Here is a 26,675-nt window from a genome sequence, read left to right as displayed (position 1 = left end):
CACACATACACACACTCACACACGCACACATACACACACAACTTTACAAAGACTATCTTTTTAATCAAGAGGAGAATCTTCTATTTTTCCAAAGGAAGGTAAAAACAGGTGCCATGGAGTACTCTGAGGATAACATGAGATAGTGCATATAAACAAGCTTTGAATAACTCTGCACTGATTACTTGGTCACCTTTGGGTCAGTTAATGATTTGGTACTAAATGAAATCCTCCAGGGTCAGGTTCTGTAGGAGGACGCTCTTCTCCATCCCTCAGCACAGCTGCACAAGGCCATGGAACAATTTATTAAGTGGCCCGAAGAATATAGCCCCCATCCTAGATGCAGCATTAGGCTGCGTGGTCTCTACCAGAAGGGGAGTTCAAAACCTACTTAAACTGGTGGGAGGACTACTATGGGAAGGCTTGTTTACATGTGTAATTACTCTTACTCCCATTCATTTACAGAATATTATTAATGGGGCAATTTTATAAATCCAATAGAAAATTATCTCATAAGTGGTCCCAAACGTTACCAGCTGTGACAAAAATGAGCATGTTTTCATTCAGTCATTGCAGAAAATATACCAGCAAGTTTCAAAAATAAAATTTTATGTCGACTGGATATAGCAATAAACTAGTAATGAAGGAGATTCTTTCTCCAAGAGTAAAGCATCTCCTCGCAGGCAGGCGTTCAGGGGGAGGTGGCTGGGTTTTAGAAAGCATTCATTCATCCCTAAGAAGCCTGGGGACTCCCCAAAGTATATAGTTCCTAATTTGTAAAACAAGAACACTATTACTACTTTGCAAACTCCTTTGAAAACTATAAAGGAAAAATGAGCACATAGAGCACATTCATCTCATACATTATACAACTTTGTATAGGATGTATATTTTGTGCATAAGATGGGAAATGTTTATCAATGCATTTACTTTAAACACAAATAGTCACCTCATTTACCTTTAAGCACTTGAAAATCCATCAACTATAATCTTAGCCAAATTTCTTCTAAGCCTCAATGTAACCCCTGCAGTGAGACCACCTCTGAACTCCAAGTCCAGTCCCTCAAAAGGATTAAATCTGAAACACACAGCCTCCGCCCCTGCTTTGGCTGATCACGCTTGGTGTCATTAGCGTCTATTTAATATGGCAGCTGATGCCCTGTGGTCCCTTTGCAAATGGGGGGGGGAGAGCGGAGCCTTGGAGAGAAGTGAATTATAATTGCCTGCCGCAGGACTGTGTGGCGCTGCCTGTGACAGCAGCAAATGGGGAAAATAGGAAGGCATCAGAGAAGGTCTGTTGTACTGATGAAGTGGAATTCCTAGAACACACTGTGCTATAAAATGAGATTTGGCTCCACAGTGCTGGGAGCAGACAATGGGTTCAATAGTACCCAGCACTGGTTGCCGGGCATATTCTAGTTCCTCTAGTCAGAGCTGCCTTTCATTCAATGGAGCAGGAGCCACTCTAGACACTGGGAAGGAGCGAGTGTGTTATCGTCCAGAGAAAAAGCTGAGAGTAAGATATTAGGGGGGAAACCCAACAGAATTTCAACCAGGATGGCTGCCCCATTACACATATAGCTTCTCACACTCAGTAGGGTACATCTTCCACCAAGTCTATAATTTTCTTCCTTTTCATAAACAACTATAGGAATGATTGGTAAAATGTGTCCAGTCTCTTAGCTAGATTAATTAGAGACTCGTTTTTGGAAAGATCTGGAGGTAAAGAAATGGATCTTTCTCAGATTTTTACCTCTGGAAAGGGATAGGGGAAAAGGAGGTTCAGTGACCACGGATGGGAGTGGGGCTGCAGGGAGCCCATAATTAGGGTCTTTCTTCTGTGTCTGTATAAAGTCTGAGCCCCTAAAAAGAAACAATGAGCAATAATATCAATGAAAGTGTTTTTTCAATTACATATTACAAAACTACACCCTGCCTTAGAAGAAATTATCTGTCAGTCCATAGATGGGTACTAGGTTCCTATAATAATAAGCCAAAAATGAGTTAAAATTTGTTCCCAATTGCAAAACTGAGAGACAAAAGGAGGAGGGAATTCCTACTCAAAAAGTGCCTCAAGCACTCAGAAGACAGTTTTAGCTGTTGAATTCAAAGATAGTTAATTGTGGTCTGTACAAGTAGGTGCAAGTCCATCTAATTACCAATGGGGCATTGTCAAACCAGTTTGTCCCTGAAATCCCCACTTTACACTGATTTCAGTTTTTTAAAAATCCATTTTAAGCCAAATATTTGCATAAAACTACATTGAAGCCATCACCAATTATTAGTAATAGTAGCAAATAAAGTGTTCACATTCTATTGGAGAGGCCCAAATGAAAGCAAAATGTAATCATTTTTATAAACCATTTATTCAAAACAAAAAACTTATCAGAAACCAAAACTGTGGAGAAAATTCTGCATTTTGACACTTGGCTTTGAACGATATAATCCAAATGGCCCCAGACTGCGTACCTTCTTGAAAGGTTTCGGTGAGGTACATACATACAAGCATATAAATTTGTAGAAAACAAACATTAAATACCCTTTTTTGAGGTTTCATGTCAAGAAGCTCTGGAACCAAAGTTCCCAGCTATGGAGAAAGTTGTTGTTTCCCAACAGGGTCTCCACCCTAAGCCAAAAGGGCAAGTCTGGGCGTAAATGGTCAGTCAATCCAGCTCACTCCTGCCTTATTTGTTGAGATCGTTAGGACAGTGCCAATTAGCGCCTATTTTGATGAAGGTTTTTGTGCTGTGAACATCTGTCCACTAGCATCTGGCCAGGGCCCAAGTCCATTTCACAAGAAACGCCAAACAGCTGTCAGATGGTCCTGGCTTTGGGTGAATACCAAATGAACTGCCACTGGGGAGACCTTCAGTTCCTATTATCCATCTCTGGGAGACACCCAGTCTCTAAGCTCTCACTTGTTAGCACATTCCCCAACCCCTGACCAGCAACTTCCTCATTTTTGTGAATCAGACTCTGCCCATTCGAGTAAAAAATTGGAATGGATAAAGCCAGAATTAACTCTTGCTTGCTTGAGAGTTAATGACCAGTTTGGTCCTTGTTTTTCTTCCTCAATCACCCAACTTTTCTGTCTCCTCACATATCTCAATGCAGCAGGGTGAAGACCAGGTCAGAATCGGGATTTACTTTCCAATCTATCCACTTTGCTGGATAATGGTCCAGCTATTAGGTTTTGTGAAAAACAAGTGTTTAAAGCCTATGACTCAATTTGACAGTGTAGTTTACCAATATAAGTAGTTAATGGAACGTATAAATTAAAGTTTTACTGTAGAAAATAAACATGTTTATATCTAGTATGTTGGTTTTTGAGTCAGACATTAAATGAACAGATACCTTTAGGCTCTCTTTGTTAGTGAAAATTTCTGAGTGTAATGATTCCAAATATAACATTACCTACAATCCAAACACGGCATTCAGAAAACTCTCCCAGTGAGGAAACCCTCAGTATTATAATCTCAAAATCACTATATCTGTTCCCTGAGTACAGGAAAGCCATAGCTCAAGGGCATGCAGCACCAGCCTGACAAACACTTGCTCCCAACTGAGCACTGGACTCAACCAAAGTGAGAAAAACTTAGCTACCTCACCTCTAACGCCTCATTTAACATTTTGGAAATATCCAGTAGGATCCAACTTAGCTCCCAGCACGTAGTGGACATGTACTGAATATTTCCTAAATGAAATGAACTTGTGGTCATTTGGTTGTTTTGAATCAGGCTTGCACACACAAAAGAACATAGAAAAAAAGACAGAAGTGGGCAATAAACCTCATCTGGACACCATCACGCCACCATCTTGTCTTTACTGTTTTGACTTCCAAGCCAAGAACCCACACTCTTCTGGTGACAAGAACACTAAATTTAGTCAATTCTGTTATATCAAATAATAATGGCTAACTTGTATTAGTGTTTACCATGTACCAGCCATCATTTTGGTACATATTGTCTCAATCATCAGACTCACTCTATGAGGCAGGCAATGTCTGTACTCCCACATTACAGATGAGGAAAACAAGGAATAGATTAAGTAACTTTCCCAAGATCTCATGACCAAGAGAATAGCAAACTGCAGAACTCATCCTTTGAACTACTCCATCGCAACACTCCTCTACAAGAAAAGAAGCTGAGTCCCAAGTGTCATTTGGATTATCAATTGTATTTTGTGTGTGTCTAGCACTAATATAGTCTAAGTTGTTTTTCTGATCTTAGTCTCAAAACTCTGGGACAAACACCATCATCATCATGATCATCATCATCAACTTTTATGGAATACATGTCAGTCACTCTGCTAAAGTGAGCTAAATGTACTTGGACCATTGTCACATTACCTTCCTAATCTGCTGAGAACACCAACATTATAAATGCAAAAAATAGCTATGGAGTCTGAAATTTACTCTCCCCATTTATTTTGGTCTCTGGGGTAAGTTTATTCTTCATCCAAGAAAAGGCAGAGTTGGCACTACTATCAGAAAAGTACTTAATACCACGGTGCAGGCTGCAGTGTTCCCTTCTCCTTAATATCTTCAGAGAATGATCTTTAAAGTGCTCGAACTTACTCTTTGAAGATTTGTAATAGAAAAATGTATTTAAGTTCAAGAACTCTTCTCTGAGGTTTTACCATAAACTTGAGGCTGTCTGATCAAATATTTCCCACCTAATAATGATGGTTGAAATGCCCTTTTGATAGTTACAAGTTTTTATTTAAACTTATTTAGACCAAGTTTATTTTAACATGTGTGGCTCTTTTGCACATAAAGAAATAGAAAATAGAAATGAAATTAATTGGACAGTTCTAAACTTTCTTTTTCTGGTGTTCCAGTCTGTATTCAGAGTCTGGCTGCAATTTGTAGTCATCAGTGTGTTTTTGGCAATGTTATCCTCTGTGCCATCAAGAGCATTGGCAATCGGCACATTTTAATTTATTCACAACTTTTCAACCCATGTACCATAAACTTCTTATCTGTGTTTAGAGATAGTGTGTAGCCAGGCTGGGCTGGTTGCTGATTAGATGGTGTTGTGTTTTTTTTTTTTTTTTTTTTTTTTCACTTTTCTCAGGATCTAAATAAAAGTGGTTGTGCTGAAATTAAGTAACACTAGAGGGCAGCCTACAAGTGAAGTTAGAAACCAGAGACAAATTTGTGCAATCATTTGATATACAACAAATAAGTAATCTATAATTCAGTTCTCAGTGTTATACCACCAACTCCAACATGGTGTCCCAATGCTAAAAAAAATCCTTAATTTTTAATTAAATGTGCCTTTAAAATAAGACATCAAAGCAGTTTCATAAAAGCTCTCCCTTCTAGAAACTCAATTTGGCACAGCCCCCTAAAGACACTTGACGTTTCTGATCTTGTTTTATTTTTACTATTCAGTTTTCTTTTTAAAATAAAGTAAAATTAAAACTTCCATGCTACAAGTTTTATTTAAATATCCTGAAAGAGAAAAACAAAAACATGCAATGTGAAAGGTAAATATAGAAAACTCATCTTTTGGGGATTTTTTTATAGGGTAAATATTCTTTAACTAGCAGAGACATTGGATACTTCTTCTGGACAACTGTACTATGTCAATATTTATCTAAAGGTTAAAACCATAAAATAAAATCTGTGCTACCTCAATCACCTATGCAATGAAGGCTTTTCTAAGTAAAATATTAAACACCATTTTTTTTTCTTCCACTATATAAGCAGAATTCAACTTCAGCACACTGCAGTACAAAAAAAAAAAAAAGCTTAGTTGTCTGATTAACACTGTCTTATTAAATAAACAACACAATTGAAGTGTTATTTCTGTTTTGTGAATTACATCATCTGCAACATTTCATTTGCACAAGGCGATTTAAGAGATAAACACTCATATAAATATGCCCCACGTGGAGTGAGGAGGAGGGATAAGCACATGTACATCTGATTTCAAAATTCAGACTTTCATAAAGTAAAATTGTTTGGAATTAAAAAAAATGGGAAACAGTGGGGTCCATTCACACCCTGATTCTTACTTGGGGAGTCATTTAGCACTGAACCCTCCCACCCTATTGTAAGGCCAGTTTTTATAGATGCACTGGGTGGTGTTTCTGCCCTCCTGCTGTTATCCACCTCAAATTAGGGTCTGAGACTCCCTAATGCTGGGAAATGTTGTGCCATGCTAGACCAATGTGCCCATCTTTAACCATTAAGACTTTAGCGCTCTTCTTACAGAGCTTGGGGGAGCACAATAGAACCAGGTCCAAATTTTGGGTGTTCTCATTAAGTATCATTTAAATACAGTTGATAACACCAACTAGCTACATATTTTGTCTGTAAACCAGAGCTTTTCTCTTTGCCAGTGTCACCACTATCCACTTACCTCCCCAGATATGACTTATTTTGAGGGGGTTTCAGGGATTAAATCCAGGGGTGCTTAACCACTGAACAACATCCCCAGCACCCCCTGACACATACTTTTAAATTTTTTTAATTTTGAGACAGGGTCTTGCTAAATTGCTTGGGGCCTCACTAAGTTGCTGAGGCTAACTTTGAACTTGTGATCCTCATGCCTCAGCCTCCCAAGCTGTTGAGATCACAGGCATGTGCCACCACCCCCAGCTCAGATGTGACATGTTAGAAACATTTTTTATTCCTTTTGCTTCTTACCTCCCATATCCAACAGGTCCCCAAGTCCTGGCAGCTGAACTTGACAACATAACCAGAATCCCCCCCCCCCATTCCATTCACACTCCTACTAGATTTATATTTCTAAAACACATCGCTGATGATGTCATCTTGCTGAAAAGCTTCATCTGTATGCAGAGACAAATCTCTCTTTCTGTCCTCAAGACTTGATGCCGCCATCACCCACACCAGTGTTCCTTTCACCAGGAGGACCCTCTGCTGCTCGAAGGCTGTTCTCCCTCTCCCTGTTTCTAGGCTTTGCTTCTGCCTTTCCAGGACCCCCTGATCTTCCAGTCCTTGTCTCCCACCTATCAGAATCTCACTCTTTGTTTAGACACAGCTCAAAGTCTTCCTCCTTCACAAACCCCTGCCTGACCCCCCAGCTGAACAGAACCAGCCCCACTTGTCCTGAGCATCCTCATCACTCTTCTTCTGGGACAGAGAATAGATAAACCTAACACTAAAAGGATTTCTCCCATATCTTCTTTTCCCTAGAATTTGGGCCTAAGGATGGGTCTACAGGAGGTACACAATGGGTACAATCATTTGTCTCTCTGCAGTATCTAGAATCTTTCATGACTATGATTGGAGTTAAATATCTATCCAATGAATTAAATTAAACTGCCACTTTCACTAGGCTTAGTGGCTTGAGTCAGAGTCAGATGACCTGTGTCAGAAGGAAGATGCACTTACGTCATGACGTACTGTCCCCTTGATTTCTTGCTAAAAATGTGTTTCTATCTTACAGTTACAAGTGGTAAGCCCAGGAGGATATTCCTGCCAGAATATCTAATTCAACCTTCTGTCCCTCCTGTTCTACCCAGTGCCAGGGCCAAAGTTGCCACCCTTAAGTTACTATTATTTTTATCCCTATTATAAAACAGGACTAGAATCCCAAAGAAAAGCATCCACCATATGCCTACTGATCTCCTTTAGGAGATTTTGATTCAAAACTCCAAGGGCCTCCAGAGACAATGTCCCTTTTCATGGCCCTCCCCTGAAAAGCAGGAATTTCCACAGCAATTGCTCTGAAGTCTCAGGTGTAGTCCTCCTCAGAGAGCTACCTGCATAATAGACATCATCTGAGAACATCTATGGTTGGAAGATTGTACTTCTTTTGTAAATGTGTTAAGTATTGAGCAAACAACACAGTGACATGTTGGAGCACAAAATTCAGACTCAGAAGGTTGGAGATCTTATCCCAGGCCCTTCCTTAACAGAGATGTGCTCTTTGGCAAATTACTTGACCCCACTCGCCCTTAGTTATCTCATCTTTAAATTAAGAATAATAATACCTACCCTGCCTAACCCATAATAATACCTACTCTGCAACCCAGAGTTATAATGAGATAAAATGAGGCAATGTTTATAGACACACTTTGAAAATATAAGCACTATATAAATGAGTCTTTATTATTAATAACACCATTAAGTGCTGTTGCTGCTGATCACCATCAGCATGCCTGACTACTAGTTCTAATGTATGACTTCTTCAAAGAGGAAACTTCTTCCTGGGCAGCCCTATCTGAACCCCTCAGTGCTGGGAGCAAATTACTCCTTCCCAAGGATGAAGACAAGGTGCCACCAGGAAGGGGTTCTGTGCACGTTAAACAGGGGCAATGAGAAACAATTAAAGATGCAGAAACATTATGAATATTTTTCCTCCCGTTAAGACTAGGAGTGGCAAGAAAATACACTGTCCTAGTCCCTTTCAAGTTCTGCTCAGAAGAATTTGCATTTCAATAATAATGTGATAATGTCAAGTTATTCACAGCATTTCAAAGCTTTCTCTTGCACACCTGGCTAGAGGATCTGCTGGAGAACTAAAGGCAGCCATTTTCTAACAGTAAAGGCAATTATGTTGTCCTTTTTATTCTTGGGAACGGATATGTTTGGGCAATATTAACAGGTCCTGTGTTCTGGGCATGACAAAATGTGAAACAAAAGCTCCACCCTCCAAGATATCCCTGGAGAATTAATTAATCAGCATATTTAACATGTTGAACTTCCCCTCATCACAAATGAGAGGAAACACCTTGTAGATAAAAGATGACTTTTTAATGGAAAACTTTTCCCTGTTCTCTGAACATCCCTTTAAAAAAAAAAAAAGTATCCAAAATGTTAACCTTTTCTCTTAGCTCTGTGAAACTCCTCTGTTCTTTCTATTGACACTTCTTCCCTTAGGCAAACCAGGGAGCATCAGGCAGTGTAACTTTATTTCCACAAATAAATAAAGCCATACTGTATGCAGTGGGACAACGACTTTGAAAATGATTTTAGATAATCACTACCTAGAACACAGTACAGCAAATATGACAAATCAATTTCATTTTGGTAATTTCTCATTAAGATACCTACAGATGGGTAAGTCTAATCGTAAAAGCTAAGCATTTATAATTCATAAGCACAAATTATGCTAAACTAGATGGGCTATATGCTATTAGGATTTTGTGTAAGTTACAAAAGGATTGTTCACACAGAAATTTAATTCATAAGTTGGCATTTATATATTATATCTAACTTTTATTAGACTCTGTAGTTAAAAGTTGAATGTAAATAGCGCATTAACATTTATAATTCAACATCTTGAGGTCTGTTCTGAAATTATGGAACAGGGAAAAGTACTTTTCACCAAAAGTAGGACCCAATCCTCTCCAGGGTCAACAATATTCCCTGGCTGTTATGTTTAGCACTCAGTGAAAGTACTTTGGGGCAAAGGAAAAAACACTTGCTCCACTGCTCCCAGCATATAGCTTGCTTTTATTCAAAAGAACTGGGGGTGCCATACAAAATCTATTCGGTCTTCAGAAGCAAAGACCTGGAACCCAGCTAGGAGCCAGTAAAAACCAGCAATTTTGATGAATAAATTTCTTTAAAATTAAAAATGTTTCCTCTAAAGAGTCAAAGACTCCACATCACTTGTAAATTTCAGTTGTCCCTCAAGTGGCATTCCGCTCTTTATCTGACCATTCTGAAAATGCAGCAGAATCACACTATTTCATTATAATGAGAACTTAGTATGGTTTGCATGGCAAGATAATGCAAGCACGTTCGCATCATTGTTGTCTGAGAATATTACCTCTAAAAACAGCCTCCAAAGCACTGATGCCCTGCAGGCACAAAAGAAAATCTATAATCAGAAATCATTAATTAAGGTTACTTTAAGTCCACATTGTACTTGACTGACATCCACACAAAAAGTAATGCTTACTTTTCTAAAAACTACATATGCAATATGATGTCTAACTGGATACCCAAGAGTAATTGCAATCTAAATTCACCAAAATTTCTTCTTTTAACAACAGAAAAAGTTTTGATCTTTGTCTCACTGTTCTCTTCTACTCCATCTGTCTGTCTGTCTGTCTCTCTCTTCTTTTCAACAGCTAACTCAGGAAATACAGCAAAAAGAGAAGGAACTATTTTGTATCCTGAAAATAATCAGGGGTCCATTATACTGAATTTACAAATGCACATTTTCTTGGCTTCTGGGAGACCATGAGGGGAGGTGGGGAAGGGCTGGGGGAGAATTGCAGCCTATAGCTAAGCCAGACCACATGATCAAAAACTGCTGTGACACTTAAAAGTGTTTCTCCACAAGGAATTCCGGTGCCCAGAAGCCTGGTGAAGCCAGTAGCAATTAAGGCCACGTTATCCTTTTAATTTACTTCACATTATTGGCCTCTAAAATCAATCATTTAGTGTGGTTTGGTATAGGAGGGGTCTATATAATAGGCACGTGCATTAAAAATGCTTGTTGATCTTACACAAAAATTTTGGCAGGCCAGGTCTGGGGAAATTTAAAACGACTGCTTTTTTGAAGCTCACTTTGAAATAAAAAACTAGTCATTTTCTAGTGAAAAAACAAAAAGTGGCTAATTTTCTAGATTAGTCCCATTTGTAATAAATTCAAAAGTTTTCTTCTTCTGAATGTGCCTAGATACTCACTTGATGCCTTGCAAGTTCTGAATTCAGCACTATTTGCTTCAAGTGTGAGATTATTTTATGTTTTAATCTACAAAGAATTAAATTGCTTGGCTTAGACTCGTAGGAGTCCTTGAAAGTCCACTTGAGAAACGGGAACTAAAACAATAAGAAGTTTACTGGTATCTGTTACACAGGCCAAATTTACTTAACAAAAGCAAGCTGTGTCCATCATCACACATGAAGCACATAAATCACTGGAGTGTGTGTAGCACTTTTCTCTCGTAGCACTTTGCTCCCCAAATCTTTCCTTGACTGAGTCACACAATATATACACAACCGGAAAGCTTTTCCTAGTCATCCCTGGAGTCAAAACTCAAAAAAAAAAAAAAAAAGAAAAATATTAAAATTCTTAAAGTAATGAAAATTGTTTATACACTCAAGAGCTGACAAAGCAGCTACAGTCCCAAATGTGTTATCTTTTTTTTTTTTTTGCAAAAAACAGTAAAATGGTCTCTAGTTCCTCCTTACAGAGGAACCTAAAAACTAAAGGTTGAATCTGAAGTAAGACTCTAAATGTTTACATTGTCAAAACAAAACAACACACAACACTGATGATGTCATTTTATTTATTTAGCAATTTGCAGAGCCAAAACCAAATTATGAAGCTGGAATTTTGAGCAAAGTCATGAATGCCCTCTTTTACCTCCACATTTATGTATAACCCTTAATGAAGAATTCACACCCCTTTGCTTTCTTGTTGAAAGATGAAAGTGACATCAGCTCCTGGACCGTAATTTTTTTTCACCAGCAATACTGAGTAAGAGGCAAATCCTGGAGTAAATATCAGCTGGATGTGCACATAACAAGGTCCAGGGAGACACTCTCAGAAGTTGTCTCTTTTAATCCAACACTGAATTATATGAGAAGCCGTTTTCAGTTCTGAGCACAATTGCCAAAATAACTGCAAAGCTTGCAAGCCCTAGTGTGTCTGAAACCCTTCCCCAGACACCCCAACTCAATCTGAGGCACTGAAACTATGGCAACCGAATAAGAAAGCAGCCTCCATGATTAATAGATGAAGATCCCAGGGACAGTGTCTAGCTGGGACCATCATTCATGATACGAGCAGAATTAGCACAGAATCCATCTCGCAAACCATTAACAAGTATTCTTATAAAAATCAACTCCACGGCCATTCTGCTGCACATACTCGAGTTTAGAATGCTATAAACAATTGGGTTGCTATTTATCGCTTACTATGCAGGGATGAGAATGTTCTTAGTAACTCAGATGCTCACAGATTTAGAATAGTAAAAAGCTGAATAGAAAGAACGGTTTCCACCTGGGCATTTGAGGCCTAAGAACAAATGCATTCAAAAACCAAAATATGTGAATGAAAGTCATGTGGTTCTCCGAGGTAGAAAGGAGGAGGGACAGTTGTCGGGTTGTTTTGGGTGTTCTGTGGAATACAATTTTTCATAAAGCATTCCATTTTCAGGAAAGGAACATTTCCATTCATCAGCTCAATCAGTATTCTCTCAGTTTCCTCATTCAAGGACAGTAGGAGTCTGGGGGAGGGGTGGGGAAGTACTGGAGGTGCTGCAATATTAATGAAAAGATTGAATACTCTCCTTAAGAATCACCAATAGGAAAAAGGAAAGAAGAGCCCAGCACAGACAGCTCATCTATAAAGCTCCCACATAACATTAAACAAGAATTAATACATTCCTAATTTCTTCCCAGTCCCTCCCTAAAAGGTTTATTTTCCAATAGCATGTTTTCATTGGGCTCAATGCTAGATCCTATCCTGTTCTATACATGCCTCAAATCAAATTGTGGCGAAAGGGTGGTCTTTGAGAAATGAGAGAATTAAAGGCCAGGAGGATAAAAAAAAAAAAAAAAGCATCAATTTTAGAGTCTCTTCTGTTAAAATTTTCAAATTGGCATGAATTCTTTGAATTACTCTTTTCTGTAGATGGCAATTATAGGTTAGTTGGAAATCACTAGAAAGTGCCTAGTCATATTAAAGGAAAGTCCCAGGTCAAAAGGCTGCACCTATATAGAAATACCTATTACTGAACGATACTTTCAAAGCAAGTTAACACTCTGGCTGTTTGGGAGGATCCAGTCCTTCAGTCTTTGGGCCACACTCATGGCTGATTTATTTCAGACTCTTTACATCCCCTTTCCAAATACAGGATTTGAGAAATTCTTTTTTCCCCCCTGGATGATAATAACTGTAATTCTAAGCCATGAAGGGATTCCTAGAAGACACAGGGGCAGCAGGAGTCCTCAGGGATTTGTGGTGATAATATCAATTTATGTCTCTGCTGTGCCTTTTATAAGCCAGATTTTTCTCACCAATAAAGACTTGTATGACGATCATTTGAATCCAAGTTCAGGTTCTGTAGCAGGGTATCAGTCAGTATAGTAGCACTGTCTCTACTCTGGTCAGATAGGGTCAGTCCTACCTTGCTTTTGTTTGCAGACTCATGCTCTTCCAAGCTGACTTCAAGCATGGCCAGGAAGGAGTGACCAGGCTGCTGCACAGCCACTCAGAAGAACTTTTTGCAGAAATTCTGGTCATTACCTCCTGGAAGAGGCTAGTGGGAGCAAAGCTTTTCTCCTGCAAATTTTCGCCTTGGGAATTCAACTCATCCCTGAAGAGTCTGCTCTCAGCTCTCAGGTTCTAAATGTAAATGCAGATTGTGTATTTTATTTTTGAGTGTTAGTAAATAATAGTTATCATTAAAAAAAAAAAAACAAAAAACTATCCTTTAGGCTGTCATTTGACATGAAGACCTGAGCAGCTTACTATTGTTTTACTTATAATAGTTTTTTTTTTTTCTCCTTTCCATGTTTTGGGTGTGATATTTAACTTCCAAAGTTAGGAAAAGGACATTACTCCTCTTCCCCTGCAACTGATCTGTTCACATGCTTTTTGGCTGAAACCCATGACACCATGAGCTTACGGTGTGTATGCTCATTTCTAGTCCAAAGGTTGTTTCCTCTGCATCATCTCTTTATATTACAGATCCATTTCCTTATGTACTTTTCCCCACAAAACACTCTGCTTTTATAAAATCCATTCTCTGGGCATTTTCCAGTGACTCAAATAAAAATAACACCTTATTTTAAATGGGTACTTGTTGTGTGCCAAGCATTGTGCTGTGCAGTTTACGGATGCTATCACATTTTTTTTTTCAGCAACCATAACATTATCATCATACTAGCAATTTACACATGGAAACTGTGGAGGGAAAGTTACAGAACTAGTTCAAAGTTTGTTTTTAAATGGCAAAAAGGGGGAGGGAGGGGGGATGGGCAGACAAATCCAAATGTTCCTGCCAGAAAACTATTGCCTCCAGAGTTATCCACTACATTTCCTCTAACAGTCCCTCCACATTAATGAACTTCATCCCACCAAACCTAGTGCATTTGCCGTTTATTATGGCAAAGATCAAAACTTCCCTCCAGTACTCCTGGTTCACCCTGATGTGTCTGCTCGACATTTATGATTACATTGACATATATGATTTCAGAACTTAACTGGACAAAACAATTCTCTTACTTTTTTTTTAAACAATGCCTGGCCGGGTGCCACTCCCATGACCTTGCCCAATTTAATGGTTATATTGAATGCAATCTTTATTTGACGTGGTTGACATTCTGATTAATACAGTTGCTGCCCACAATCTATGTGGATTAGGCATTTTCAATGAATTCAAGAATATTATTTAATTTCATAATGTGGTTTACATTAAAACTGCAACAATTGCAACTACTCAACAGAATAGTCTTTATAATGTAGCAGATGATGAAGTGGGGTCTCCTTATGACCAGAGTCCAGGGTGGGAAGGGCAGTTAGCATCAAACTTTCCAAATTTCCAGAGTACATGTTATATTTCATCAAATACATTCACATTTGTGCTTCTTCCTGATATCCTACATAGTAAAAAGAATAGGTTTACTATTCACAAATTTTATTAAAAATAATGCAGTCTCAGAGGAGTTAAGTGGCTGATCCAAGGAACTAAGAATCTGGAACTCAAATTTTCTGAATCCAAGTACAGAGTCTTTGACAAGTTATATAAGTTAACAGGCATAACTACATTCTCCTACAGGAAAATGAAAATGTAAAACTATTGACAAACTCAAAAAATGCCAGAAGTTTCTGTGGCCAGCAGTTAAAATGCAGAACAAATGAGGCCAGGGTCAAAAGCTCCACCCCATAAATGCTGGCAATCTCCTTAGCTCTATTTCTTGGCAAGTTGCTTTTACCTAACTCAGCCCTTCTTCAGCTACAACCAGGTGCCTCACAGATGTGTGCTTTTAGCCATAGAAGGGGACTGGGTGAGATTGTGGGAACTAACAGGCACCAATCCATCACCAAGACTAGAAAAACAACATACAGGTGAATGTCTCACTCATGGTACATGAGACATCATGTCTATGGAATGGAAGTCAGGAAGGGTCCTGAGTGCAGATTATGTGGGGCTCAAAGGCCACAGGAGGGATTTAGGCTTTTACTAGAATAAGATGGGGAAAGTATCTCAGCTGAGAAGTCATCTGATTTAGCTGACCTGAAAAAAAAAACAAAAAAAATACTGCTGTGCTGAGTAAAGTTGATAGGAGCCAAGAACAGAAGCAGGGAGACTAGTTGGGACTTTGGCACAGTAACCTACAAAAGAGGACCGTGACTTGGCCAACGTGTTAAGTCAGTGATGTGGATGACCTGGAGGAAGTCAGTGAGCATTCTGAAGGTGGAGCTACCATGGATGCAGATGTGAGAGAGAGGAGTCAAGGGTAATTCTTAAGTTCTGAGGCCTGAGCAACTCAAAGAATGGAATTGCTATAATAGAGATTAGGAGAAAAGCTTTTTTGAACATATAAAGTTTGAGATGTCTATTGAGCCCCCCAAAACACTGGCAATTTGCAAGCTCCAGGATAGAGGTGTAGGTTGAAAAGATTATTTGAAAATCATCATAAAGTAGTGATAGTTATATATGATACTCTCCATTAGTATAATTAGAAGTATTCTAATAAAAAAAGTTTTGCAAGAGAGCTCATCTATTTCACAAAGCAAGATACCCTTGTGTATATACTGTACTGTAATAGTCCCATGCTGAGAAGTAGTCCTGAATCCCTTCTCCCCTTGAGGTTTGTGGGTATGACATCTTATTTGCCCATTTCAAAGGGATTAAATGCCTCCCTCCCTTCCCTACCTTACCATATCCCCAAGAGACAACCATGTGGTTACTAGCAGAGAATAGCTCAGTTGCTCTTGCAGCACATTTAAAGGCAGATGAGAAAAGCCTTCACTCTGAAATAGGCTTGGCTCCAAATGAGTGGGGGGCACTGATTTTGGAGGTCACTGCAGAATACTTCAAGGCTTCCCCTTTCCCTGGCAGCACAAATGCAGCTGCCATGACACAGAGCTCTTAAGAAAATATGTTAAGGAACACCCACTCTGGGACTAGGACATTAAATTGTCTAAATGTGTGTGTGGGGAGGGGATAGTGCAGAGTTAGGCTTTACACTGAAGCAAATGGCAGATGCCTAATTAAAGCATTCACAATTAGTTTGGCTTGTTCTGGGATTCCTTCCTACAAACAAATAAGATGGGAGAAAATATTAGCTCTTGGCAATCTAGTTCTAAAAAAACTTTTGGTCCCATCATCACTCCTTTATACTGCTCGAAAAAGAGCTAATCCACTATATATCCCATATGTGTGTGTGTGTGTGTGTGTGTGTTTGTGTGTATAATGTTTTCCCTGTTCAAAACAGTATTTTTCTTCATTTCATATAGGTGTACAATTATTCATTTACTTTTAAACCACAAGTACTTATTTTAAATTTAACACAAGTTTTTAAATTTGGATCTCTTATTTTTATGCAGTGAAGAAGATAACCGTCTTCCTAAATCTCGCTATCCTGATTCAACACACTCAATCTCACTGATGCAATATTACATGCCCACTTGAGAAGTAAATGCTATTTTTTTTAATAATGGGAAAAGCATTCACTAGACATGGAAAGGTATGTGTTTGTGTGCAAAGAGTTGCACTTATTACCACTTTGCAATAACCACATAGTTGAAGGTAGATTCTTTTTTCCACTATAGCAAAAATAAACAGGTCTACTCTAAATGGAATGAACTATGTGTGACTATTTCATTCATTCATTTAACATTTAATTGACTTTACTATACCATGTCTTACGAGTTTTTACCCAATTTTAACTTAAGTATTTGTCCAATAAGTATATTCTGCAGATGATTCCTGAGATAATGATTTGAAGGTTTAATGTTTACTTTTGTGGATTATATGCATTATTGAGAATATGACACATTTCTAAAGGGTGATAGTTGCAAAACATAACACATAGGAAAGACTGTTACTCCTAAATATAGTAAATAAAAGCATAAAATAGAAAGCTTATTTAATCAAGATGAACAGACTCATAACAGAAAAACAAGGTGTTAAATTTCATGTTTACTTTTTTTCTGCTTTAGATTGTCTTACAAAGCACCTCAGTTAAGTGTATCTAAAAGCAGGGAGTGGGGATTAGTCAAGATCACATTAAAGTTATCTATAAACTAGAATGGGTAAACCAAACTCAAAGAGCTAGTCCAATTATTTTCAACAGATAGTTTAGGTTAATAGGTGGAGACACAGTTCTGTCACTATATTTAAGGTTAGATTAATAATTAACTTTGGTGCCTTGGATAGTTTAATCACAAAGACTAAACACAGAATCTTTTTAAAAAATACAGAAAATGCTTGAAATCTTGATTTCTGCTAGCCATTTGAGTCAAGTGTGAGAAAGTGAAAAAAAAGTGTAGGGTATTTCAATTCAGAATTGAACCAGGCATCTTTATTTTTAGGAAAAAAGTTAAATAAAGAATCAACTTATCTGTAACCATTAATCTTCCCCTGCCATCACAGTAGCAGAATGTAGTCTTAATGCCCAAGACGTAAGTCCGCAGCAGAGGGTGCGGGTGGAGGGGAGCAAGGGAAGACAGACAATTATCAGGATTAAAGAAAAGCAAGGCAAAGGCACTCAACCTTCCTACCTAGGAAAAACTTAAAAACCAGCGCTGGGGGGCATTAAATAGCTTTTCTGAGACCTGCTGACAGAATACTGTAACTGGCTTAAATGGCTTTTCACACACAAGGCAAAGAAAGTTAACGTACAAGTGTAGATGTGTGTGTGTGTGTGTGTGTGTGTGTGTGTGTGTGTGTCCGCGCGCGCGAGCGCCAGTGTTTTCAACCTTTCCTTAACAACTCGATTTCCATCAAGAGTAAACAAGGAGCGATCCCTGGGTGGCTGTGCTTGGCCTCCGCACTCCCCAGTCACCTTTCTCCCTTTAGATCAACCCGGAACAGCGGGCAGGGCAGCCTACTGCGATACAGGATGGAGACTGCCGCTGAAAATGCTTGCCCTGGCTGTGCGGACAGCGCCTCCAGTCTCTTGTTCCTCCCCTGCTCCACACACACCTGGCTCTGCTCTGCTCCTCCCCAGACATTCGGAGGCTGAAATACCGCGCGCTGGTCACAGGAGGCTCGGGATGCTGCGCTTGGAGCTGACCACTCACTCGCCAGCCAGCGAGCCCATGCCAGTGTCCACACGCACCCTAACACCAGCCTCTTCCACTGTGGTCACCCCAGCATCCCATGTTTTACCCCTGTACACTACTCCCACCCCCACCCAACCCTTCCCCGACTGCCTGAGAGACTGGTCCAGCAAGTGCCGCGCGGGCCGGGAGGCGCCACTCTTCTACCGGCTGGCAACCTAGTTTTTAGCCTCATCCGGGTTGTCCACACAATTCCCTCTGGGTCTGGTTTCCCACAGACTCAGCACGCTGAGCCCTAGTCCTGTTATGCCCGCAGCCCTTGGCTTTCAGAGAAACTTTCCAGAAGTGCCTGATCCAGTGACCCCGCGCTGTAAAAGGGGAGGAGGCGCAGGGAATGGGGGCGGTGAGTGAGCAGGAAAGACATCAGAGTCAGGTTTCCTTTCCCGAAACCCTCAAGTCCGGGACAGCTCCCTGGCTCCCTCCGTGCTGTTCAGGTGGTGAGAGTATGGAGGAGACCTCAGGATCCTGCTTTGTATCATCTCCCATGGTGGAGAACTGAGAAAAACGTGGAGAATCAGGAAAAAATGACTCTTCACACATTACTAGGGTCAGGCTGGGTGGGTGGGCACTGCCTGCTTTGATCCCGAGCGTCCGGCTGCCCCAGAGGCAGCGCTGCAGAGTTGGGACAGCCACAAACCAGGGCCCGAGCAGAGTCCTTGTCTGGGTGGCAGGCACAGGGCTATCACTAGTCGGGTCTCCCCCACTTCCCCCTCCAGGGATACCTCCTTTCTAGGGAGGGACCCCACAGATCTTGGAAGAGGGGGCAGCAGGGGCCAGCCTCAGCCTGTGGGGCTCTGTGTTTGAGGGAGACGCAGCAGCGACGGACTGTATCCTCGCAGCTCGGGTGGGAGCTGAGTCGGGGGACAGGACCTAGGGCGGGGGCGCCGCGGCACATCGAGAGGCCGCTCCAGGGCACTTATTCGAGCAAACAAAGCCCGGAACCTCTGGTGCCAGAGGCCTCTGGAGAGGGGATCTCACCAAGAAGCAGGGCGCGTGGGTACCCAGGGCCATTACAAGTTTCCCGCACTCCACAGAGCCCAGCCCAGACCCAGCGCTGACAACAAAAGATTCTCTTCGCTTCCCCCATGGTCTCCACAGAACCTCTTCTCCCACCCCAGAACCTAAACCTGTCACTGGACGAAAACAACGCTGTTCTACCCAACCGCCTCTAGCCCTCGAGGGCAAAATCCTTTCCTCTCCCTTTTTCCTGCATTCAACACTAGGTCTGGGTGCTTCTGAGAGTCCCACCCTCTCGGGTTCACTCTGCCTGCTGCTGGCCGGAGAGTGAGAACTAGCCTCCAGTCCCGCACACACACCCCTGGCCCGGGCAGCCATACCCCGGGTCGCTGTCTGGGGCGGCGCCGGGCGTGTGCGCTAAGCGGGTGGGGAAGCTCCCTACAAGGAGCACGACGGTCTCTGGGGCACTGGGATGAGATGAGCCGCAGCCTGGGCTCAGGGCTTCTCCCCCAGGACCGGGCAACGCTCGGGAGACAGAGACACAAGACGAAATAAGCGCAGGCACCACAAAGCCCACAGAGCGCACGGGTGATAGCCCCGGGACCCTTAGGCTGGAGCCCAGTGGTTCAGAGGTGGGGCGCGCAGGACGCCCGGGCCGTACCTTTTCGGTGCATCGACGAGCAGGCAGCCAGGGCTCGGAACGAACTGGTACAGAGTGTATCCCATTTAGTAATCCATTATCGAGAAGATCTCTCCGGGCCTCCAGCTGCGCTCTTTCGTTCGCAAGCCTTTGTCATTCCTACATGTGTGCTTGTCTCTTTTGGGGCAACAGTCGTGAAGACTACTTTCTGGGATACAAGCGAGCTGTGATCATCTCCAATGAAAGGCGGGGAAGGGGAGATCAAGAAAGAAGCCAAATATTTTTTAAAAAATTAAAAGGAAAGAAAAGAAAGAAGAAAAAGAACCAACAAGGACGAGGGTAAATGTTCAAGAAACTCTTCTCCAAATCCAAATTCCACTTGGATTCCACTCCGGTGAGTCCCCCTTGGTGGTGTCTGCGCCGATTAACAAGTCATTTCATGACGGGGGGCGGGGTGGGGGCTGGGGCAAGGGTGCAAAGCGCTGTCCCCTTTCTGCAGCCGGGAGCGCGGTGGCCGGGGTGTGGCGATGCTGGCCGCTGCCGCACGCTCCTTAGGCCGGCATCGCGGGCATTCGGCACCGCGGAGAAGCGCAGCTACTGCGTCCCGAGCGCCTGGGCAGCGGAGTGCGCGGGGAGCGGAGTTGGCTGCAGCCTCACCCCGTGCAGCTCACTACTCCTCTGTCACCGGAGAGGCCGACGCTCCCGGGCGGAGCCAAGTCCCGGACTGGATTGCGCAGAGCGGACTCTCCTCCTGCAACCCCGCCTCTTTTGGCTGGCGTCTCCTCCGACCCAAAGGAGAGCTGTGGTGTGTGTGAGTGAGTGCCAATGAGCGACGCTGAAAGGAGAACCTCCTCGGTGTGGCTGCAGGTGGAGCTTTGGACCGACTGGCCAGCGCCGCTTCCTTCTACCACAATTCCCGGCCCTGCGGCGTGCTAGGCTGAGGTCCCAGCGGGGCGACACTGGTTGGAGACCAGCCCTCTCCTCCCCTACCCCCCACATCTGCTCTAACAGGAAAAAAAAAAAAAAAAAGAAAGAAAGAAAAAGAAAAAGAAAAATCCCGGGAAGCTTTGCTGAGCCCTGCCAAATCAGAAAAATAAACAAAAATAGACTTAGTGCTGGAGCGAGTTACAAGAAAGAATTTGTTCATCGATTTTCTTAAATGGAAAAGTTTGAAAGGACGAGAGTAAGTGAACGGCAAGTCTTTCTAATTCTGATTACTGTATCAAGAGGTAGATTTTAGAAATGATGGAAGCTCTATGAACCCATTGGATAGAAGCTGATGAGGTTAAAAATACTCTTGGAAGATAAGCACACAGCTATTAGTTACGCACATAAAGCACGTTAAGTAGATAAACTACAGTGCAGAAATGGTGTTGTCCGTTTTAAAACTTCTTGGTTTTGAAGTCCACGATGTGTGGACTGTTCTTACAAATGAGTAAACTTTAGAGATAAGACGCAAACAATGTCAACGAGAACCCAACAGCTTCATGAAAGAGGAAAATCGCAACCCCTTCCAAGGCGCTATTGTTACGATCACATGAAGAATGGCAGGCACAGCCTTCCTCCGCCACTTGGACTTACAATAGCCAAGACGTCTTGCTGTTACAGGCTTGTGCCAACTGGTCAGGCCACACCAAGTTCCCCTCCCCCAGCCGCTGCGCTCTCCGGCTGCGCCGGCTGTGTCCCGCAAGCAACTGCGCGCCGCGGCTGCTGCTCCCCAAGTGGCTTCGCAGATGGTGCGGACCACGGCCGTAGCCTTTAATGAATGTTAACACCAGGCGGCCAGAGCACGAGCAATCTTTACTAGTCATGAGGTTGGTGGAAAAAATCAAGTGAGAAGTAAGATCAGAGTCTTAGACCCGGTAAGGCTGACTGGTCTCAGAAGCGGTACCTGTTCCCTAGTTGAGGTTAGCGTCACTAATAAGTCCACGTTCTGTTTTTTTCAGTTCCTGCATTTACAGACCTCTACTCAGGGATGCAGAATAAATCCACATACGACAACATCCTCCCTCACTCAACACACCTCTTTTTTTTCTTTTCGTTCTTTCTTTTTTTTTTTAAATTACATAAACCACCTGGAAAAGATAGGAAGAATGGTCAAGCGGGGGTGGGGGGGAAAAGTCAGTTGTCCTGCTGTTCTCCAAAACTGCCAGCAGAGGCCGCTATCTCCACCTTTCCTAGGCAAGCAAAGGAGAACTACAGATATGGGTGGGGGGGCGCGGCCTTATGTGCGCGCGCAGCCCCCCCAGAAGCTGGCTCTGGATGGGGACTGAGGAGAAGGCTGGACGCTTGGCTGTGCGCTACGGTGGCCTGCGTGGAGGGCGGGCTCCTGGAAGTCACTCTACTATCCTGCTCTGGTGCCTGCACCGCTCTCAACTTTTGGCTGCTCTACTTAATACCCAGATTTCGGCTGGTGATGGCAGAGCCAGTGCAAATGGGGTCCCCAAACTCATCCTGGCGCGAACTGGCCTCCCAGTGGTTGGGCCTAAGCCTCCCGGAGGTTCTTGGTCAGGCACTTCCACCCCGCTGGGGTCGCTAAGGCCGCTTCCTTACTTTCCGCTGCTGATTTACATGCTAATTGGGTCTGGGAAAAGTTCTTTAATTGGCAGAATTAGGCAGAGCAAACGAATTGTTTCACAGTCTGAACCAAATTAATTCCGGGTTTAGCTCCTTCCCTTGGAGAAACAAACAATTAAGTTGTCTTGTTTGCTTTATGGATATATTGGAAATGCCCCACATCGAGTTTCAGGATATTGTTTAAAGGGAAATTATTTGCAGTATTAATACTTGCATGTTTAATTTGTAGTAACACTGAACCAAGAGGCAAGAGATTAAATTTACCTAATGTAAAATTGTAGAATACAAGAGGGAAAGAATTTGAGTTTACTTTTGCACAGCAAAGACATACCACCCAAAATCTTCTTGGCAATTATTAGATTCGAAAGTCTTTCCATCCAGTTAGGTGACCGTTGTCCTGACCACGTCATATTACAATTCCACCTGCCCAAGAGAGATGCTCCAGGAGAGAGAAAGAACAGCCAGCTACTGTAAGCCTCCAAACATCCTCGAGGGAGCACCTTTGGGGAGGCCAGCCAGCGATGAAACCTCTTGATGTCATTTCCTCTTCAGTGTGCCTCAGACTTGCTCCCAGCTGTCTGCCTTAACTGTTGAGTAAAACCACTGCGCCTTCAAAACCTTTGAAGCCTGCAGTTTACCCTGGTCCTTGGGAGCCAATGAGAGTTAAAGAATTACCACATTACAACTAGACAAAACTCTAGCAGGTTTTGTAGTTAAACAGCACAAAGTGCCATCATTAAGGCCTTGTTCTCCTGAATCCTTCCGGGGTTATGTAACTTACTAACTGGTGATATTGAGCAAGTCACTTTTATTTCTGGAGCTTCTCTGGAGTCACTTATTCTACTCATTTCCCAGGGATTGTCCAGATTAGATGGTGTGTGTAGATGGGGAATCCAGGGCACTCACTGCTCTGTAAATGTTAACTAGCATCTCTGTCGTCCTTGTTATCCTCCGCATTAATCCTGACATCACATTTTACAGGGGTCAGATGGAGGCACACAGGAAAAAAGTGGCTTGCCTTGTGTCAATAATTGGGTCAGAGATGGGAGCCACCCAAAACAACTCTCCTTCAACAAATGCTTATGACATCTGCTTCCCTTAAATCACCTGGGGAAGTGTAGAGAAAGATTACAATAAAACAAAACACTTGCCCAGGATCCCTTTAAAGACCACAACTAGCTGTTTTATGGAAATCTCTGAAGACAGAAAGGAGTAGTGAATTTGGGAAAACGGATATGCTAGTGCTTATGGCTCAGCTCCTTGAAGGTATGAGTCCTCCAGGCACATGATTTGTACATTTGGACTATTATAAGGAAGAAAGCTATCTGTATCCTGAACCTCTTCTCCAAAGTTTTCTCTTTGCCTTAAATCAGTGGTTTTAAAATTCATTTGGGGCTGGGGATGTGGCTCAAGTGGTAGCGGGCTCACCTGGCATGCGCATGCTAGTTTCGTTCCTCAGCACCACATAAAAAATAAAAGATGTTGTGTCCACCAAAAACTAAAAAATAAATATTAAAAAATTCTCTCCCTCTCTTTAAAAAAAAAAGAGTCATTTGCACATTAGAATTACCAAGGAATCTCTTAAATGACAAAAACTTTAGACTTCAGAAATTCTGATTCATTAAGTTGGGGTGATACCTAGGCTTTTTTTTTTTTTTTCATTCTCTAAATGAGAAGTTCTCTCTAAAGAGAAAATCGCCGTTACAAAGAATCCTGGATGTTTCTGGAATACTGCTTTCCCCTTTTCCTGTTGGGACTGTTCCTTCTCCCTCTTGCCCCTTTATGCTAACACTGCCGAAAAGTGAGGTCAGTGTCATCTTTTTGCCTCATGCTGTTTTCAAGTCAGTTCTCCCCCACTCAAAAACTTTCGACCTTTGATAGCTGGGTTCTATAAATGCATCCATGCTCTCATCCACAGATCTCATTTTACCTCATTCTTCCAAGACTCAGTGCCAGGCTCACTGTCTTATCTGTCCTACCTCCTGTTGTCATCATTGTTCATTATAGTGTTAGCATTCCATCTAACCATCAACCCTCTGGTGTCTCAGTTTCTTGTCTTTCTCATCTACACTGTCTTTTTTCTCTCCCCCTCTGCCATCCACTCTGGGACTTCACCTTAGACCTATCCTCAGAAAAGATTCCATATTCTAAAGCACTAATGCTGATAGCCCATTCCCAAATCACAATCACCTCTCATTCCAGCTTGACTGCTCTTGTACTCCCCTGATTTCTATATCTCCAGACCATGGGGCCTGTTCCTTTCTCCATCTTTCTTTAACTAGTTTCAGTCTGAGACCAGTTCTTTAGCATGTTCTTAATAATTGACACAGTCTCAGAAATTCTAACCTTTTGTTTCTAGCCTCTCACATCTTCTGATCAACAAAGAAACTTGTCTCTCTCCTCTTGGGAACAAGCCCTCCCCGATTCCACTTCCAAACCCAGGTATCACCAAAGATTGTTGACAACCACCTCCTCCCTCTGGCTTCTGTTCCTAGCACTCCATTGACAAGGCTTTTGGTCAAGTCTTCAGTGACATCCATGACAGTAACTGCAGGGGACATTTTAAAGTTTTCATTCTATTTGACTTCTCAGCAGCGGCAAACAGCCATTCTTTCCCTTGTGAAATACTCTCTGCCCTTGCCTTCTGTGACACAACACTCTCTCCTGATTTGCTTTCCCCTTCTCCTTCTTTTTTCTTAATTTTGTTTTCCTTTTGAGAAAATCAAGAGATAGGAAAATTTTCACAGAATAATATAACAAACATCCCGATTTTCACGACTTGGAACTAACAGCTATTAGTTGTTTCCTGTCTTTAAGAAATAAAATATGGCGAGAAAGCTTAATTTTCTTATAACTAGCCCTGTCTTTCCTACCTGCATATCCCACACCCCCATGCTTTTATAGGCAATACTGTAAGGAGTTTTCTGATACTTATAGTTAATTTTCTATACTTTCACATGTATATTTGTTTCTGTACTACAATATAATAATGCTTTTGCTTGTGGTTTTCCCCCAAATTAACATAAACAATATCCTGCTCACTCATGTCCTCCAATTTATTCTCCAAATTGTAGTCAAAGTGATGTTTGAAAAAATGACTCTCTGATTACATTAAGTTCTTGTTTAAAACATTTCAATCATTCCTTGGTATCTCCCAAATCAATATGACTTTCAAAAATATGCATAATTTGTCTCTTGCCTGTCTGATCTCCTCTGTGTGACATGGGTCCTGAAAGTAGTGTCTCTCTCTTTTGTATATGTGTGGTTCTAGGGGTTGCTCTCTCACTGAGCTACATTCCTGGCCATTTTTTATTTTTTAGTTTGAAACATGATCTGGCTATGTTGCCCAGGCTGGCCTCAAACTTGTGATTCTCCTTACTTAGACTCTGAATTCTCTATGATTATGGATGGGTGCTATTGTGCCCAGTAGTATTGCTGATATTTTGAGTGCCTGGAATGTTCTATGCTACTCCTTTCTTCCGATAGGCCTATCCATGTGCTTCTGGTTAGAACTTTCTTTTCCCCCTCTTAGTCTAACTCCTATTCATCCTTCAAGTGTCAGCCTCAAAGTCATGGCCTCAAAAAAGATCTCCCTGATGCTCCAATAGGTCATATCCCCCATTTGGTGTCTTTAAAGTATCCTGCAAATTTACTTTGTAGTGCAGATCATATCTCATAATTAATTGCTGGTACAGCTATTTGTTAAATGTTTCTCTTTCCTGTTCAATCAGAAGTTCCTTGAATTCTGAGACCATGTGTGTCTTTCATTTTTCTTGTTTCTTGTTCCTTCATCACCTAGCCAAGAGGGAGAGCTTGGTTCACAAATGAGAGAACAAATGGGTGAAAGCAGTGCGTTCCTTTTCCAGGATTCAGCATCATCATTCAGCATGATCATTGGATGGAATGGTAGCATTTCAAACCCAAAAGAAAAACAAAATAGATAAACAAAACAACACTCGAAAGATATTACACCCTTCTCATTTTGAGATTCCAGTTCTAAAGAAAAACAAAACCTAGGCTTTTTTCCAACATACAGCTTCTACTTTGCAGTGTCTAATTTACTTTTTGAATGAGGAAAAAAAAAAGTTTTGCGAATATAAATGACGAGGAAATATGTCAATTACAAAAACGAGATGCTTGAAAATAAGGTGCAATAAAAGTATAGATATAAGTCTTAGGGCCCTGTGGAAGGAGATGAAACTGCAGTTTGAATCCACTGGGAGCAATGCATGAGCATCCCGGAGGCCCAGCTCTCACAGCAAGCTGGAGTT

At 41.7% G+C, this 26,675-nt stretch overlaps 1 protein-coding gene across 3 annotated transcripts in view; it reads right to left on the bottom strand.

Annotated features, from left to right (window-relative positions):
* Window positions 1-20,491, bottom strand: part of Sema6a (semaphorin 6A) — a 124,486-nt gene extending 103,995 nt beyond the window's left edge. For all 3 annotated transcript variants that reach the window (XM_026402208.2, XM_026402210.2, XM_077801262.1), the window contains exon 1: window positions 19,849-20,491. The gene's annotated coding sequence lies outside the window, so the exon portion shown is untranslated. The remainder of the gene's footprint in view (window positions 1-19,848) is intronic.
* Between the last annotated feature and the right edge of the window lie 6,184 nt (window positions 20,492-26,675).

Source organism: Urocitellus parryii, chromosome 1, assembly GCF_045843805.1.
Source record: "Urocitellus parryii isolate mUroPar1 chromosome 1, mUroPar1.hap1, whole genome shotgun sequence".
In the NCBI taxonomy this organism is placed as follows: Eukaryota; Metazoa; Chordata; class Mammalia; order Rodentia; family Sciuridae; genus Urocitellus; species Urocitellus parryii.
The sequence above is the reverse complement of the archived record's forward strand: the minus strand, read 5'-3'. Positions and strand labels throughout refer to the sequence as shown.